Below are 19,291 nucleotides of genomic sequence, written 5' to 3' on the forward strand. Positions count from 1 at the left end.
AGGCGGGGGGCGGCGGTTGGGCAGCGTCGCTCCTAAAGAGGAGGAGGAGGAGGGAGGAAGGAGCCGAGCGAGGAGGATGGCGGAGTCCGGGCTCCTGACGGTAACCCGGGGCCGACGAGGAGGAGGGTGTCTGTTGGTCGGTTCTTCCTGCCTGCCTTCCTGTCCGTCGGGCTGTCGGGCTGGCTGTCGGTAGGGGGTAGCCCCGCGCGTCCTGACAGGCGCTAGCCGGCGCGGCCGGGGCGAGGCCCGAGGGGACGGGGCCCTGGGAGGCGCCGCCGCCGCCTCCTTCCTGGATGCTGTCGCCGGGAGTGCTGGGCCCCTGGAGCCGGCTCGCGTTCAGAGCCAGCAGACGGGGGACGGGAGCGAGAGGGTGGGCTCTGACAATGCCCCGGCCCGGCCTGCGGCGACTAGGACGGCCGGGACAGCGCCAGGGCGAGGGCGAGACGGCGCGAGGGCGCGGGCCGGGGGCGCCCAGCGGACCGTCCTGCTCCGCTGAGCTCCCTGGGCTACCGGGCCCTGGCTGCGGGCGTCTGGAGTCTTGTAAATGGCTGGCTGGGGCCTGGGTGTAGTGGTTGGGATACGGGGTGGGGGGGTCTCTCCTCGCCCCCTCCCCAAAGCCCAAGGCACTCTTGCGCTCTCCTCTCTTGAAGACCCTTCGGTGAAGAGTGGTGAATAGGGTTTGGGTGTGTTGCCAGGTGAAGCGAGCGGTAGCCTCCGAAACCGCCTTGTTAAACGTGCCTGATGGCAATCTCTCCGTGATAGCATTTCGGGGGAGAGGAAAGTAGTCAAACTCTCCAGCCCCCAGCCTCCGCCCCCGTTCTTAGCTGTTAACGCCAGAGGCTTCAGGGCAAAATCATTTTCCCCCCCAGCCCCTCCGTATCCATTGTTTTGTATCAGCCCCTCCCCCATGCTTAGGTAAAAGAATAATGACTCCAAAGCATTAATTTGGCTCCTTTATCATCAGAGGGTTTTGTTAATTGTGGAAGTATGGGTTTACAAACAGGTGGAATGAATCGGGAGTTGGAAAGATGGTGCTTTGTGTGTTTTTGATTCAGCTCTTACAGTTGGTGATTTGATTTTCTTGACTGTTAGTGTGTATCATCATGGGGGTGTTGTGAATAAAAGAGGAAGCACCGTTTTGCAACCTACCTACCCCCCAAAATATTTTCAAAGTCTCTAGGGATGCTGAAACCAAATTAGGTTGTAGATGTGGACTATTGTCTCCAGCATAACTATCAAGTCTCTTAAGTTTACACCTGTGTAATTTTGTACTCTTCATTAGAGCAGTCTGCTATCTACTCTAGGATTCTGAAAAACAGCTTCTGATACAGTAATCCCTCAGAGTATACTTCTGTAACCAAGTGATTTTTTTTTTTTTCTTTTCTTTTCTTTTTTTTTTTGGTCTGTCATCAACACTGACAAATAGTTTTCATTTCTTAAAGGCCTCAGTTCATTAGGGTATTAATCTCCACCTTTACCTCTCCATGCACTTATAACTATTTGTTACTATATATTTGAAGAGACTTAACTATTTATGATTTGTAACATTCAGTAAGTTTACACTTAAAATTTGATTTTTTTTTTCCAAATGTAAATCCCCCCCCTCCCTCCTATGTGACAATGATAGTTTTTAGGAGTGAGGTACATAAATGACTTCTCAACGTTTGGAACTTAGACTGAACATGAAAGACTTTTATACTTACTTGGATTTAAAGTATACTGTAAAATTTATTCATAGTTATGATTATTTTTGTCTGTAGTCTATCTAAATGTATAAAGTTTTTTGTCTAAGATTTGTAACTTTCAAATGGCTTAAATCTAACATTAAACTAACATAAAATCACATTCTTAATCTGTTTCAAGTTATGGGCATGGCCTATCTGTAAAGGGTACTACATTTCCCTAAGGTGCTTGTTTTGTTTTGAAAAAAATTACATTTTCTCAGTTGACATTTGTTCTCTCTCCTTGTTAATATGATTTTCAAGTTTCTAAATTCTTCTTTTGTTAGAAATTGTTATGGATTAAACAGTGATGTTTAAAAGATATTAATAGCTGGATTACTTTTTAGGTTTTTAATTACCAATACTTCCAAAGATGGCTTCTGAATAGTTATTGGTATATTTTTTTTTTGCCTGAGTTTACCTAAATGGATTGTGGGGGGAGGGTGAATAAAATTGGAATGTTTTGTTCAACAGGTAGTTAAATTTTGGTCATGATTGTTTATATGCTAGATTAGCATTATTATGTAATTTAATGTTTCTGGAAGTTCATTAAACAGATTAAATGTAGAACTTTTTTTTTTTTTAAGAGACTTAACTATAAACCCTGTTGTTTCTGACAAAAAAAATGCCCTCTATATGTAGATACCAAGATACATATTTTTGGAGGGTGAATATTAAATATTAAAGTGCTTTAACAGCAGTGTATGAAAACATAAAAATCTTTGTTTATAACATCAAGAAAACATAAAAATCAGTATGAAAACATAAAAAGTCTTTGTTTATAACACAACAAGATGAAGCACCCAAAACAATAAAAAAGTAACTAACCAGACAAAAAGTTAACTGATAAAACCTTCAGTGAGCTCTGAGGTTTATGGCTTGGACTTGGTGCAAGAATTTTGGGATGTTTATAAAATATCAATTAAGAGGAAATTTAGATATAAAATAAATACTTTGATACTTCCTGATAAGACTGGTAAGAAATTGAAAAATATTTTGTTGTAGATGAATTAGACATTGGCTGTAATTTAGCAGTAAAGTGATACATTACTTTTATGTGATACTCAAGAAATGAGTCCTAAAAAAATATTAAGTTGGTAGACATTGTTGTTAGACCTAACTATATTTCATGCACTGTCTGCTATCCTTATATCCCCTATTTTAAGTGCTTAGTTTTGTCTTCTGATTGTTTCATTTACATGTTACAATATATCAAAGTTGTGCCCTGTGAATCTTTTTTCTCTTTTTAATATAGTAGTTAAATTTTTTGTATATTCCTACTTCCCTGTCTAAACTTGACTTTTAAAATCCTGAAAAATTTCATGGTTACAAATAACCTGTGGTATGCTTGAACTGGATATATTATGGAATGTTGTGAAATGTTCTTGCTCATCAGTACAGGTTGAAGGGAAATGCATATATCTGAAAAACTTACATTCTAAAATATATAACTGCATTATTTTAAAGTAAAATAGTGTGTAATTGAACATTTCTTCCTGATTCCCAAGTTTTTAGCATAACATCTTTAATTCAACAAAGTTCAAGCATATAAAAAAATAGTCTGTAAACTTTTGTGATGTTGATAACAGGTACTTCTTGAGAAAGTATACAGTTCCCATTATCAAGATTTAAAAGAAAACTAACTAGATTTCAAACTTTATGTCTCATTATAACTTCTCTAGAGAGATAACTGATTGCATAAAGTAGTGGATTCTGTGAAAGGTAAGGATTCTTTTACAAGAAAGAATGAACATACTGCTTTAGCTAAAACATTACAGGAGACCTTAAAACAGGGAGTAGTTTGTCCCTATGTGAAATGAATCTGAAAGACTTTTTATAAGTTACTTTGGCATTCTTTCTGCTCTCCATTACTAGATAAAAGTCCTGTGATTTAAAATTAAGTAATTTCACAGCTGATAAAGATAAATTCTTTTTCTAATGTCTTGGAGGTAACATGAAAATAGCTTGTTCTGACAATTGATTTCAGGATTTCTAGAACTTGGAGATAATTTCAGCAGTTAGATTTGGGCTTTCTGTTTTCAGTTTTGTGTTGTACAACACTTCTTCCTGCTTCCAAGATTTCCTTCGTCTTACATTTTTAGTCTTTAACTTTTTAATTCCATTCCATTTTTAAAAAATATTTATTTTTTAGTTGGACACAATACCTTTATTTTATTCATTTTTTTTTTATGTGATGCTGAAGATCCAACACAGGGTCTTGCACATGTGAGGCGAGCACTCTACTGCTGAGCTACAACCCCAGCCCCATTACATTTTTTTTTTTTTAACAACTACAGTTTCATATTCACTCATGTCATACAACTTCCATTGATTGCCATGTGTGTTTCATCCTTGGAGGATGCAGAGATAAATGTATCATATTTCCTACTTTCAGTAAGTTCAGAGTTTGTTGCATGAACTGGGGAAGTTAGTAATTATTTGTTACACGGTGGGCAAGTGCTTTAACAGCAGTGTATATTGGCAAACTCAGGTGTGTAAAGATTCAGACTGCATGTATAACTGACAATGCTTACTGGAGGATAAGCCCTGAACCAACTCTTGAGAGTAAATATGACAGATGAAGGACAGAAAAATGTTAAGGTCCATTTGGAAAATTACAGGGGAATAACTGTATCCCAGGAGCTTTATATTTTTAATGTTTTTAATAGTTATTGCTTTCTTCGTAATTTAATTTTTGGACCTTGAACTGTGAATCTGTATTATTAATGAGGGGCTCTTTAAAATTATTTAGATCTTTCACCTAAGTGAATTTTTCATCAATATTTTAATTAAATCCAAGAACATAATGAGCCCTGGTAATGTATGATAATTCCCACTTGGGTAATGAAGTTTTTTTTTTTTTTTTTTTTTTAATGCAACACATTGAGAGTGATATTATGAACTTCCTTAGATCTTGTGGCAAATTTTTATTATGGAAATATTTTTAAAATATTCTGAGTAAATAAATTTCTTTACTTGATAGTGCCACTCATTCTTCTTTTTTTAAAAAATATTTTTAGTTGTAGATGGACATAATACTTTTGTTTCTTTAGTTTTTTTTATGTGGTGTTGGGGATCGAACCCAGTGCCGCATCTGTGCTAGGCAAGCACTCTACAACTGAGCCACAACCCCAGCCCACCACTCATTCTTTAGTTTAGTCATCCTATATGATCAGCAATTATATCCTGGTAAAAGGCTTTGTATAGTCTTTGAACTAGAGTATGGAGTAATTATTACCACAGTATGATTTATCTTCAGGGCCATGGTGAGGCCCATTTAGATATCCCCCAAAATATCATCTTCCCTTAGTTTTCCATTTAAAAATATTCTCTCCTATTGCTTTTTTGCTTAATTTTGATCTTCCTTCTGGTTATTTTTTATTAATAGAATTTTGAAAATTTAAATTTTTTCACACCTTAGCATTTACCAAAATACTTCAGTTTTCTAATAACATTGAGATAAATAAAGATTCTACTTGGATATTGTCCCGTGTACCTTTTCCTGATCAAACTTTAAACACTCTTCAGGCCTTAGTACTGAATCACATCATTAGGGAGACCTCTAAATCCCTAGTTAAGTTCTCCTGTGTGGTATGTGTGGTGTTTTTGTTTTCTGTTTTTTTTTTTTTTTTTCTTTTGGTACTGGGGATCAGGGGTACTACCACTGAGCTACATATTCATCCCTTTTTTATATTTTGCAATTTATTTTGAAACAGGGTCTTGCTAAGTTGCTTAGGCTGTCCTTGAACTGGGGATCCTCCAGCCTCCCAAGTTGCTGAGATTATAGGCTTGTGTCACCAGGCTGAAAGGTTCTGTTTAAGGGTCGAATAGCACCTTTCCTCTTTTATAACACTCAACATTTTTGTCATGGTGTGTTTTAAGTTTGTTTTGTTGAGCTGTAAGCTTCATGTTGAGCATTAAGGATTCCTGTTTTTATTACTATATACAATATTTAGACCTTATAGGCTCTTAATAGAAAATAGTTTTAATAATCTAGAGCACCAAACTCAACATGTCACTAAAAAGTCCAAAAATACCATCATGTTTCTTACCTTAAATATATATTTCCTAGAGACCCTCAGGCTTTAATTCTGCCTTTTTTTTTTTTTTTTTTTTTTAACTTAATGTATACTTTTTTTTAAAGCTTGGTAAACAAATGTTGGAAGGACTGGAATTACTCTTAAGAGGCCATAGAGAGAGTTGAAAATAAGAGCAACAGGAAAACATTTAAAAAACAGTTGCAAGACTTTTTTTTTTTTTTTCCAAAGAATAGTTTACAGGAACTTAATGTTGTGAAGAACAGGTTAATTGGTACATTTGTTAGATGACAAAAGAACATGTATTTCTGAAAGGTTTCTATCCAAATGATGCAATTTGAAACTTTTTTTTCTTTTGGTATTCATATTGAGACCCAAGATCTTGCACATGATATCCAAGTGTACTGCCATTGAGCCCCATCTTTAGACTTTTGTAAGGATTTTTTTTTTTTTTTTTTTTTTTTTTTTTTGAGAAGGGGTCTTGCTAAATTGTGTCAAGTTGGGATCCTTCTGCCTCAGTCTCTAGTAGCTGGGATTCCATAGGCATGCACCACTACACCCAGCTAAACACTTTTAATGTGTTAAAGGCTTTTTTATTTTTAAATTGGAAAGATTTACTTAATGAGGTGAAACATAGTAGGCACCAGTATTTATTGAACAAAATAAATTGAAACAATTATCTGAAGAAACTAAATTAGTACAGTTTAATATTACTACCTGACAATTTGTAGAGGTAGAGTTTTACACTTAATTATGTTTGTTTACTTGGCTATGAAACATGTAAAATTGAGTCGCTGAACATATTTCTCTCAGTGTTGTATGAAAACCTGTTACAATGATGTGAAAAAATAGTATAATTATTGCTGCAGCTTTTATTTTGTTATAAAAAGTAAGCTTTATTCCATTGGCATTTCCTGGTCACCTAAGCTGAGAAAATAAGGTTGCAGTGTATAATTACTTATTTGTTAAAATTATGTGGTGTCTAAGAAATTGGATGACCTAAAGTGGATTGTTTAATTCAGCTTTGGTTTATATGTTTCTGGGATTACAATTAAAAATTTCACTGAATGTCTTTACTTCTGGTCCAGCCACATAGCACTTTATCTTAATATTGTGCTCTCCTGAGTTCTGTGACTATTTAAGGATAGGTAGAAGAACTAGTTATTTTGTTGCTAAAAACAAAAATTGGTTTATTTACCATGTGTTAATTATAGTCCTAAATTCATAGAAATGAGATGCTTATATATTAGGCAGCTTAAAATAGTAAGGTTTTATGATTTAATCCTGAAGACATTTATTTCTGTACTTGGACGTAGTGATTTGAAAATCTTAATACTAGAAATATGGCCTCGTTTCAGAACACCCACTAAGCAACTGTGGGAATTCAACATACTAAATGGCTGGTAGTGCTGCAGTATTTTTAAAAATTTCCCCACCTACTGTTACATAATAGTTTATAGTAATATATACAGAACAGGAGTATTTGTGTCAAGAACAAAATGTGTTGAAGCCCAAGGAAATGTGAAACATTGTCACATCTTGTGGTGGGCACTAAGGATCTAAAGATGAATAGATATAAAATGCTGGTCAGTGAATGTCTGACATAAGTCAGGTGGCATATGTTGTGGTGGCATGTAAGGCATGAAAAGAATTGTTTTGGGGGCTTAGAACAATTTTTTAAAAATGTGGAGTCCCTATTTTAAAAACACAACTTTGAAAAATTTTGCTAAGAAAGTTTAATAATTCTGTTACAAACATTTCTCTGATATTTGTGTACAATATTTAAAAATTTTAGTGAAAATAATTGGGAGGTGGCGGTGGGTACTAGCATGGAACTCAAGGTCACTCAACCACTGAGCTACATCTCCAGCCCTATTTTGTATTTTATTTAGAGACAGAACTGAGTTGCTTAGCGGCTCCAACTGCTGAGGCTGTCTTTGAACTCCAGGCGTGTGCCACCACATCTGGCTTAGTGAAAATAATCTTTATTTAAATATTTCTCTTAGAGTATTGTGCAGACCATACATTGCAGTATAATGTTACTCTATGAAAACTAATGCTAAAATTATTTAGGAACTATTAAAAATGAAGTCCACTGACTTATTGTTGTTCAGGAAAATATGGTTGTAAAGGATTTGATAAAACATACTTTACCAGCTTGTTAATTTTAAACAGGATTAATTTTAGTCTGCACTAACTGCACAGAACCATTAGAGGTAACGTTTTAGTTTAAAGGTTTTTGTAATAGGAAAAAAGGACTTAGTAAATTTGCTTTAAAAGTCAGCTGTAAAATTCTTCTAGAGTTTTAGTGCTATGAATAATGCTTTAATGTATGACTAATTATCTGCATACAAAATTATGAAATACTTGTATGGCCTTTTATCACTTGAAGCTTAGTTATACTTGGCATTTTTTATGTATATATGTATATTTTATTATGATAATTAATTCAGCAATCATAGGAAGATTTTTTTAAAATATTTTTTTAGTTGTAGATGGACATAATACCTTTATATATCTTTATGTGGTGCTGAGGATCGAACCCAGTGCTTCACCCATGCTAGGCGAGCGGTCTACCACTGAGCCACAACCCCAGCCCTCATGGGAAGATCTTGATTCTTGTTTTATTAAAGAAAGTTGAAATTGCTTAATATAATTGAAGTTTTATTATATTTTACTATACTTAAATTCTTTGAAAATTGATCATTCATAAATGTTAGTCATGTGATAAAAATTTAAAATTTTAATTAGCACTACTGTAACCATTATCCTGTTTGTATAACTATGCAGATTGATAATATGTGAGTTGCTTCCAAGAGTAACTAAAAATCTCTAATGTTAAATAAATGTTGCAGAGACAGAAGGAAGATATCTGGTATGAGTTAAATAATAAATCACTTGATCCTAGCAGATTACTAAATGATTTTCATATGTATAGTATGGGAATTTTTTACATCAAGCTTCTTTGTGAGAATTATATTTTGGAATTTGTCTTGGTCTGCTTGGCCTACTATAACAAAATACTATGGATGTACAGCTTAAACAAAAAGTACATTTCTCAGTTATAGAGGTTAGAAAGTCCACAATCAAGGAGTCAGCCAGTTCCCTTTTTTGTAAGAGCTCACTTGCAAAATGGCTATTTTCCTATTGTAGCCTTACTTGGAAGAAAAAGCTCTCTGGTTTCTTATAAGGGCACTAATCCCATGAAGACCCCACACTCATCACTTCTCAAAGGCCCTATTTCAAATACCATTTTGTTAATAAGTGCAACATAAGCCATAGTAACATTACATATAAAAGATAGCTGATAGTTCATAGCAGATGGGAATTATAGGATTGTATTTGTTGTGTTAGAATATAAAGATGTCTACTGCCTTTCAATATGTGGAGTAGCTTCTGATTGTAGAAATTTCTGGTTAACTGTTTAAGTTGAACCAATGTTCAGTGCTCCCTAATGTTTCTTTGATCTTGGATGAGGAGCAGTCTTGCTTTGGAGTGCTTAAACACTACCCAAAAGTTAGTTTGAAAACCCAAAATACATTATATAAGTTATATTAAAACTAAACTGTCAAGATAGTAGATAAATAAAATAATTAGTAAGCCTAGAAGTCTTCAGAAGACTTCTGATAGTTTATATAGAAAAAGTAATGGAAAAAATTTATATAATCAGACCTAGTAATGTTTGGGTTTACACATTAAAAAATGAAGCATTAAATGCAGTTAACTTGTTTGTAATTTACAAGTACTAAAAATCATTTTTAAGTTGGAAATTCTTTATTGTAGTCATCTTAGTGTTTAAAATAGCAGCCACGTTTTATTTCTCTTGCTTTACACTATCAACTGTTAGGTACATGGGTAACAATTACATAGATAATTGTAGAGGAGGGAAAAGTGGCTTCCCTTCATCTTTGTGTATTCTTTGGGTGCAATTCTCCTGCCTCAGCCTCCTGAGTAGCTGGAATTACAGGCATGTGCCATGCTCCTTAAGATTTTTAAAGATGGTTTAAATACTAATTTTTGGTCAGTGCATGTTTCTGGTACAACAGTCAGCAGATAATTTTGAAACACCTTCTGTTTAGTTTTTGTTTCTGGGACACCACTACAAGTTTTATCTATGCTTTGTGTGTGTGTGTGTGTGTGTTTGGTGTGTATTTAATTTGTACATACACATTTTTTTCATACATGGTAGCATACTGTGCTTTTTAGAGCTCAGTTTTTCTCATTTAACTAATATTTATCATATAGTACTTTTTCTGTTCTAAGATATGTTTAATAAGCATTTTGATATTGATTATTAATCTTCATTACAATCTTGAGAAATAGGTAATATTCTTTTGTCACAGAATAAGAAACCAAGGCGTAGAAACTTTAAGTAGCATGTTGGTTATGGAGCTGAACTCCAGCAGACTGGGTAGAATCCTCACTATTAGCCTGTTTGCTGATATACAGTAGTTTTCCTTTACCTGTATGGGCATGTTCCAAGACCCTCAGTGGATGCCTGAAATCGTGGGTAATAACTGTGTATCTAAACTTTTTTCTTTACATACCTATGATAAAGTTTAATTTACAAATTGGGCACAGTAAGAAATTTACACTATCTAATAATAGAATGGTATTACAGTGATAACAGAGCTAATTTCAGTAGCAGGTATAGTGTAGATATGTTGGATTCCAGGTGGGATGAAACAGTGTGTGAGATTTCATCATACAGTTCAGGGGGGTGCACAGTTTAAAACTTACGCATTGTTATAGAATTTTTTTTTGATTTGTTAGGATTGTGGTTAATTGCAAATACTCATGAAAAGCAAAAATATGAATAAGGGAAAACTAGTTCTTATGCAGTTGTTTCATACCAATACATAGTTATTGCCCCATTCTTTTAAATAACTACATAGAGTTCTATCTAAGAACTAATTAAAAAACACTAATTTTTCATCTAACTAGGTCCTTGTTGGTGGATGCAGAGGTGTTTCCATGTATTGTTGGTCCAAAATATGCCAGTATCAGAATCCTTGTGCCTATGTAATGCCTGCATCATTTTGACTATATAGAGTATCTCTACATGTTTTTCTTCCTTTCAAATTTTGGAGTACAGGAGTCTTGTATTTATATAGTTTTGTTTTTTGACTTGAGGCTTTTTCTTTTAGTGGGTGAGTTAGTGCATCTATATTATGGTGTTATAATTAGTTCATCTTTTAGTGGATGGTGTAAAGCAGTACAATATGAAGATGTCACATACTCAGTCCATTTATTCCCTCAATTTTTCTTGGTTATACAACATTGTCAGGGATTGTAACATTTGTATTTTATTCTTCAGCCATAACCATATCTTAAATAATCTTAGACCAGTAGTTAAATGGATTATGCTTAAAACTTGTCCTTTTTTTTTTTTTTTTTTTGTCATAGCTTTTCTTATTTGTTGTATGGTTGAACTTCATCATCTAGTATTTCCCTAAAATCAGTTTATAGGAACAACATTCTGAGTTTTTGCATATTCAAAAATGTTTGATGGTGTTTTTATACTGAACTATTCAGTTAAACTAGGCATAAATTTTGAGGTATACGTTTTTCCCCCCCCAGAGGACTCTATAAGTATTCCTCTACTGATTTTTTTTCCTTTTTAAAATTTTTAAAATTCTTTTTAGTTATACATTACAGTAGAATGTATTTTGACATACATATGCAGAGTATAACTTTCTACGGGATTTTTTTTTTTTTTGTAAACATTGATAACTCTCTCCCTCTGCTTTTTTATGTAGCAATGCTCTTGCCTAGATTATCAAAGGATTCTCTTTTTAAATCTTTGAAGTATAGTGATTTTACTATTTATCCTGATTAGTTTGTACTTATTTTTCTTAGGAAAAGGTATAGTTTGTACTTATTTTTCTTAGGAAAAGGTATGTCCTTTCAAACTATGACTTCTTTGTTCAGTTCTGACTCTTCTCTGAGCAGTGCCAAATGAGGTCTGTGAAAGCTTCAGATGATCCAAGCCACAGGGATTGTTGGGTTTGTTGTTCTGGCTGTGTCATGTACTTTAGCGAACTGATATTGATAGTTTTTAGATTTGAGGCTTGCATCTATCCCTCTGGCTTGAGATTTTCTTAGCATTCCTCTTTTATTATCTTTATTGCGTTTGGCAACTCTTCTTATATAATGTGATTAGGGAGGTTTCCTGGTTATTTGAAGATGATGTTCGTATTTCTGTTTCTCATTCTTCTCTCCCAGTTTTGAGAATTTTCAAGAGGAAAAGGAGGCCATCTTTCCTCTGCCATTTTTCAAACTAGAAATCTTAAGAACTGTTGGTCTGCTTTTGTTAAGCACATATTTTATTCTTTACAGTAAAATTATCTTACGTGCCAGTGTAGTTTTCTGAAAGCCAAAACCTGTTTATTTACAGAGGGTGTATTAGATTCCCCCTCCCCCTCCATGCTTGCTGGGGAAGTACTTGCACTGAGCTACATCCCAGCTAATAGATCAGAAATTTTTAAGTTAAAGTCACATTTTATCATTTTAGTTTGATTGTATCACTTTGTGTTTATGAAGCCCTGTGTATTAAAAAAAACATTAAGAATGATACTAGAGACTATTGCCGCTGGTTGGGCACTATTTTTGGACTACTTATTAATTCTTTAGTATGTTTTAATGTTGATTCCTTTTCCTACTGGATCTGAAAATTGAACTTTGACGTTCTAGATTCTGCCAGTACGATAGTTTTACTTTACGACCTTATATAATAACAGTAGTTATGCAATAATTTGGTATTCTGAGTGGCATTTTGTTTTTGAAGGAAAATGTCAATTTATTTTTCTCACTTAATGACTCTATTAAAAGAAATGCTTAAAAATTTTCTGTTCTCTGATTTGAATGTATTCATTTGGTTTGGTTCCATTTTACCTATCTTTTCTGCATTAGCAAGAGTACAGGTGGCAATTGAGAGATTGGTATTTTTCCCCCCCTCATTTCTTCTACGCGACTGACAATATTACTTTTGTAGTTCCAAATATAAAAGTACATCTGACAAACTCATAGAATATTTTAATGCTTGCTATATTATTGGAGATTTTAATTTTAAGTCTTTGTCACCCCTGTTATTGATAAATTCATGCTTTTAAAAATTTCAAATTTTTAATGGTTTTGAAAAAAATCTATCAATGTTCTAATTTGTTTGGTAGATGACCCATGTTTGCTACTAAATTTCTGTGAATGCTTAAAACATTATGAGAGATAATAGATATTCCTCAGAAAATTTTTTTTTTATTGAAATAAATTCGAGAAATCTTGTTTAATGTAATGCCCCCTGTGAAGAATATAAAGAGCACAAATAATTTCTTCTGTAAAGGCAGCGTATAGTTATGTTTGGAAACATACTCCAGATCTCTTTGACCATTGGAACTAGATGTTATGGAAATACAGTTTGGGAAATTCTGAGAATGTATTAGAGAATATTTTCAGATTAACATATCATTAGGATATTCCAAAATATGTGTTTACATGACATTATGATTTCCCAAGGCTTGGGGACTAATGTGCTTTTAAATATGAAAATGTCCTAGTATGTAAATAAACTCAGAATATTTAATAATGCTAGTGTCTTCTATTTTCCAAGGTTTCTTTTTCTATAATCCTAAGAATTTTATTAGAATTGATCTTCCACACCGAATGTAATTCTTCATTGCCCAGTATATATTAAAATTTTCATCTTTGGAGCGACTTTCTATTAAGACTTAGTAGTATTAGGACTTAATTTTAGTGCTTTAAGGTGCCTATGAAGTCATATCATGTACCCGCTAGACTTATTTTTTATGTTAAAAAACTGCTAGACTTATTTTTCATGTTAAAAAAGAAAAAATTGAGGCCTAGAAATAGTTTTTGCTCACATCGCATTGCAATTTATCAAGGGATTTAGAACCAAAACCCTACAGTTCTAGATCTTTCACTTCTTCCCTCTTTACTGCATTTTCTTTTTTGTATTTCACTTTTAAGCACATTTCTTTTTAAATGAAAATTAGCTAAACGATATCTCCATTAAATGGGAGAATTGAGGGAAAGGATTGAATCACTTTGGTGTTGAGTATGAGGTGAGTCAAATTTAATAAGAACCTATGTAAGCTGCTAGACATCCAGTTCCTCCTCATTTATCTAAATTATATTTTCTCTTCTTTCTCTCTCTCCTCCACCTTTTGTCTGTGCACCCTCTGCGCCCCCCCCCCCCCCAGTAAGAGAGAATAATTTTAAAATAAGCATGTATCCTCACCAGTTTTACTACTAATAATAATCAGGGCTAGGTCTTAAGAACAGGTGAATGGGCCAAGGATAGATGAGTTCAATTCTTTTCTGAATTGAGCTGCATCATCACTTCCTAGTGGTCAGTTATGAAAAGATTTATCTATATAGTCTACTATTATTAGACAAGTGCACTTAAATGACTAGAGCTGATATGGTTTTGGATTTAAATTTATAAAACTTCTTTTTTTAGCATGCGTACTCAGAAAGATACCACTTAGTAGAAAGTAATTGGACTTTATATGAATTATGCATTTGATATAAGTGTATTTTTGAAACACATTTTTAAGTGCCAGAACAATCAGTAAACTACCAGTGTGATCTGTAGGATCAGGACTGAGTTGGGGGGGGGGGGGAAGTAATTTTTAAAAAATAGATATTTTGAGTTTTCTGTATTCTGTTGGCTAATCTGTTTCCCTAAACCATAGAAAACCATCCAACCTTTGCAACCCTTTTTCCGTCAAACATTTTTCTTGGTTCATGTGTCCAATTTAGCTTATTTACATGATTATATTTTTTATTGTATTCTGAAATAGAAGAGGCATATATCATTGCAGATGATAGTCTCATGACTTTGTCATATTTAATTTCTTTAAGCCAATGTTTCCTTATCTATAAATGGGCCTTAATCTGTCTCAGAATTATTTCAATAACTTAATGAACTGACTGCTAAAAGCATTTAGCACAGTCTTGGCATATAGCACTTGCTCAAAGATTATTTTTTGCTGCTGCAACTACTATTGTCAGATTCATATCTTACTATTTGACAAATAATTTCCCTAAATCTTGGTTATCTGTTAAATGGGAATACTGCTACCCGGGGTGCTTACTCCTTAAGAACTGTTTTGGAAATCAAATGTAATTTTGTGAAAGTAGTTGGTAAACTCCCCTGAACTGATCTAGCAAATTTTATACTATTAGGACAGGGCGGGGTGGGGGATGGTGGTAAAAACCTGGAGTGGAGATCTGCTTTTTTGGGAAAGAGTTTAATTGAATGCTGTAAAACAGGTTTGTCTTTCCTGAGTTCTGGCAGACTGAGACACATGTGGACATAAACTTCCTTCTAGGCCAGGCAGACAAAGTACAGGCTTCTTTGTTTGGTGATTGTTATTTAGAGATACATCATTCCTTGCAAATTGAAGATTATCAAGATTTCTGTTTCATTGGTGTTCTTGATATAGTACTCATAAAATCTTAGATGAAGAATCTGTGGCAGTGTACAGACCCTTTTAACTTAGTATCTATTTACTTTTAGAATTTGGCCTCAAATTTCTTTACCTTATTCCACTTTATGCCCTGCCGTGTCCTCCTCCTCTCTCTCATCATCCCAACTCCCATGTCTTTTCCTGGGAGAGATTAAATAGTTAATTATGGTGTATATTTTTTTATGTCTTCTCTGCTCTTACACAGATGTGTAACTCTCACATAAATTTATACTTTTTATTTTTATTAAAAAAACCCAAATCATATTATGAAGAAGATGCATTTTTGGAAGTTAGGTCCCAAGATCAGCACATATAGTAACAACAGTCTGTGAATAGCCCCTTCAAAATTCTGTAAATGCTCATAAAGTATATTACATGTGACTTTGCAAGATATTACATACGATTATGCATATATAGTATATGTAAATATGATAATTTATATAGTTGTATTTTATAGAGAGATGGTTAGTAGATTATTTAGATGTTGCTTAGGTACTACAGCAAATTATGAACATTCCAATTTACCAATTCTTACTATTTCTTGTTACTTTTGTTTCCTGTGATTTTTATCAGTTATTGGTTATTTAATGTTTTTCTGTTGCCTTCAACTCAAATTTTCCCATGAATAATTTAGGAAACTATTACCACCCACTCAACCTGGCCTCTTGAGTAATTTGAAAATGAGTTGGTATCCTGAAAAATAATTCACATATTCTTACTTTAGATTGAGTGGAAAGGCAAAATAGTGCTATTTAAATTATTTCTTTCTCTTTTTTGCTGAGTTCACAGTTAAAGTACATATAAATTTATTGCTCTGAATATTTTTGTTCTGTGGCCTATTTTTTTTTAACTTTCTCCTTAGGTCCAAGATCAGCACATATAGTAACAACAGTCTATTTTTTTTTTTCCCCCTGAAGTGCTGGGGATTGAACCCAGGGCCTTAGACATACTAGGTGAGGACTATCACTGAGTCATATCCTTGACCCTTTTGATGGCTACATAATATTATATAAAACAGATGAAGCATAATTTATTCAGTACCCTGTTGTCAAACATTTGGTTTGTGCCCCGCCTCTTCTTTTCCTATCATTATTACTTCATTGAGTTTCTTCTTGTATATGTCTTCAGTATTTTTATGCCATATTTTTAGTCTTGAAATTTCTAAATCAAATAGTAATAATATATAATATAGAAATACAATATAAAATGTATATTACTAATGAAGATGTCTTTCTAAATCTTTCAAGACAGTCTGGGGAGGAACTCAGTTTGAGCATTTGCTTCAAAAGGGAAACATAACTTTGGACTGAATTTATGGAAGCAACTTAACAAACGTTGAATTAGCATACTACCTTACCCTGTCTTTACCTTTAAACATAGCTGAGAAACTAACACCCTAAATTTGATATTTCTCAATTCCTTATGTGCTTCTAAATTTTAGATGTAAACTGTTTTCACTCAACAATCAGGCACCTAATGTTTGGGAGTTTTTTTGCCCCCACCAACTAATATTTTTATTTTCTGGACACCAAATGGGTGTCTTATAATTCATTTTGACACCACCTGTAGTTCATTTCTGTTCCAGAAGTTAAAGAACTTGGTGCCAAAAGAGTGCCCCACTTTATTTTTTTTTAATTTTTATTTTTAAAAAATATTTATTTTTTAGTTGTAGTTGGACAAAATACCTTTATTTTTATGTGGTGCTGAGGATTGAACCCAGGGCCTTGCACGTGCTAGGCGAGCACTCTACTGCTGAGCCAACAACCCCAGCTCGCCTGCCCCTACTTTAGACAACAATCACAAGTCTGTATCATCTGTACTTTAAACACCTTTCTCAAGTTCAGTGAATGATGAACAGTTCACAGTACTCAGGAAGGCAGTTCAATTTCTGGTTTATTATAAAGTATACAACTCAGGAACAGTCATGAAATAGATGTGTGGGGTAGAGTGTGGGGAATGAGATGTAGATATCACATATCCCCTCTCAGTGCATCCACCTTCTTACCACCTTGATGTATTCACCAAACCAGGATACTCCAAACCCTGTAATTTAGGGATCCTTATGAATACTTCATAGTGTGATTGATTAAATCACTGACAGTCTTTTTTTTTTTAACTTATAAATAGTGATAGACTCAGGAAGCTGCAAAAAATAATACTTTACCCAGCTTCTCACAATGTTGTCATCTAATACAATAGTATAATATCTATATCAAAACTAGAAAATTGACAGTGGTATGACAGTTAACTAGCTTAAGTTATTAACTTAATAACTTAAGTTATTCACTTCTGTCCCCACTTTTTTATGTATTCATTGAGTATGTGTATAGTTCTGTGTATTTTTACCCCATATATAGATTCATTAAACAACTCTCAAAGTCAAGATACATTCTGGTTCTATCACCAATAAGTCAACTCTCCCTACCCTACCTTGACCCCATCCCCTAGCAACCACTTCTGTCTTCTCCATCTCTACTGTTTTGTTGTTTCAAAGAAGTTATTTAGGAATTATAAAGTATGTAACCTTTTGAGATTGACTTTTCCACTAAGCTCAAGGTCCCTGAGATCAAGTTTCTTATATGTATCAATAGTTCATTCTTTTTTATTGCTGACTTATGTTTCTTTGTGTAGCTGTATTAAGGCTTGTTTAACTATGTATTCACTGGAGGACATTTGGGTTGTTTCCACTCTGTATCATTATGAATTAAACTATTTTGAATAGTGGAATACAGATTTTTGCAAGAATATGTGTTCATTTCTTGGTGATGAATGCCAAGGAGTAGTACAGTTGCTAGGTTGTATAGTAAGGATATGTTCAGTTTTATAAGTATAGTAACTGCTATTTTGTATACTGACTATACCCCTATTTTGCCTTCCCACCAGCAATGTATGAGATAATGTTGTATTAGCATTTGGTATTATTACTATTTTTTTCCCCTCTGTATGTGCTCTGTTAGTTGTATAGTGACATTTCATCATGATATGATTTTTGTGTGTGTGGGGGTATCAGCAATTGAGCTCAGGGGCACTCGACTACTGAGCCACATCTCCAACCCTGTTTTGTATTTTATTTAGAGATGGGTTCTCAATGAGTTGCTTAGCGCTTTGCTTTTGCTGAGGCTGGTGTTGATCCTCCTGTCTCAGCCTCTGGAGCTGCTGGGATTATAGGCATGCACCACTGTGCCCAGCTTGATTTTAAGTTTTTTTTAACTGGCCTGTGTTAGTGTTGTGGGTATAAATTTCTGGATGTATATATTTCTGGAAGAACATTGGACTCCTAAATAAACTACTCGACTAATTTACTCTAGTAAACTAGTTTCTTGATCTTTCCTGTTCTGTCAGTTGTCTTAGAAATTAATAATTTATTAAGTTGACTTTTTTTCTCCTTTCTAGCCTAAAATCTAAATTGCATGTTCCCTTATTTTTCTGCCACACTTGCCCCCTAAATCTCAACTTTAGATTAATTTAAGAATACAATTTAGATTGCCAAATACTGGCAGAAAAAAAGCCGCAGCTTTGGAGATTGGCGCTCCTATAAATTAATACCTAAATTTATCAAACTCTGTAATTTTGTCTCTGGTCTATGTCATCATTACTTCTTTCAAAACCCTACCTCTCTTGTTCTCAGCAGATTAATTTGCTTTTGCTTTGCCAAACAAATATGATGCTATATGTAATTTGAGATAATTATCACCCTTGACTTCTTCCTGTTCCTCTTATTCCCAAATGAACTTGTCTGCAACTGAAATCCGTTCTGATTTCCTGTTTGAAAGGGAAAAAGATCCTTCCTTTCTAGTTTTCTGCTAATGTGTTAGATCTTTTTGACTACTACTAAAATTCAACTAGCTGAACTGGCTGCTACTTTGACAATATTTTTTTCTAGTTCATGTATATCTCTGTTTTTCCATCTGTCCATCCCTAAATGTTTATCATTACCAAAGTATTAATATGTTTTTCTTCTGCATGCTCTTCGTTGATACTCTCATCTCAGACCTTTGTTGTTGACACCAAAGTTAGATCTTTATTTCTACCTCAGACATTTCTT

The 19,291-nt window shown here is 34.2% G+C and overlaps 1 protein-coding gene across 2 annotated transcripts in view; it reads left to right on the plus strand.

The window, feature by feature from the left end:
- Nucleotides 1–19,291, plus strand: part of Shoc2 (SHOC2 leucine rich repeat scaffold protein) — a 94,415-nt gene that overhangs the window by 782 nt on the left and 74,342 nt on the right. Inside the window, exon 1 of one of the 2 annotated variants that reach the window (XM_046450322.1) lies at nt 9–100. The exons of the other annotated variant lie outside the window; for it this stretch is intronic. The gene's annotated coding sequence lies outside the window, so the exon portion shown is untranslated. Of the gene's footprint in view, nt 1–8; nt 101–19,291 lie in introns of those variants that run through there. 2 annotated transcript variants of the gene reach the window in all.

This window comes from Marmota monax, unplaced genomic scaffold (genome assembly GCF_021218885.2).
Source record: "Marmota monax isolate L192 unplaced genomic scaffold, Marmota_monax_Labrador192_F-V1.1 WCK01_AAM20220418_F8-fsc00004, whole genome shotgun sequence".
In the NCBI taxonomy this organism is placed as follows: Eukaryota; Metazoa; Chordata; class Mammalia; order Rodentia; family Sciuridae; genus Marmota; species Marmota monax.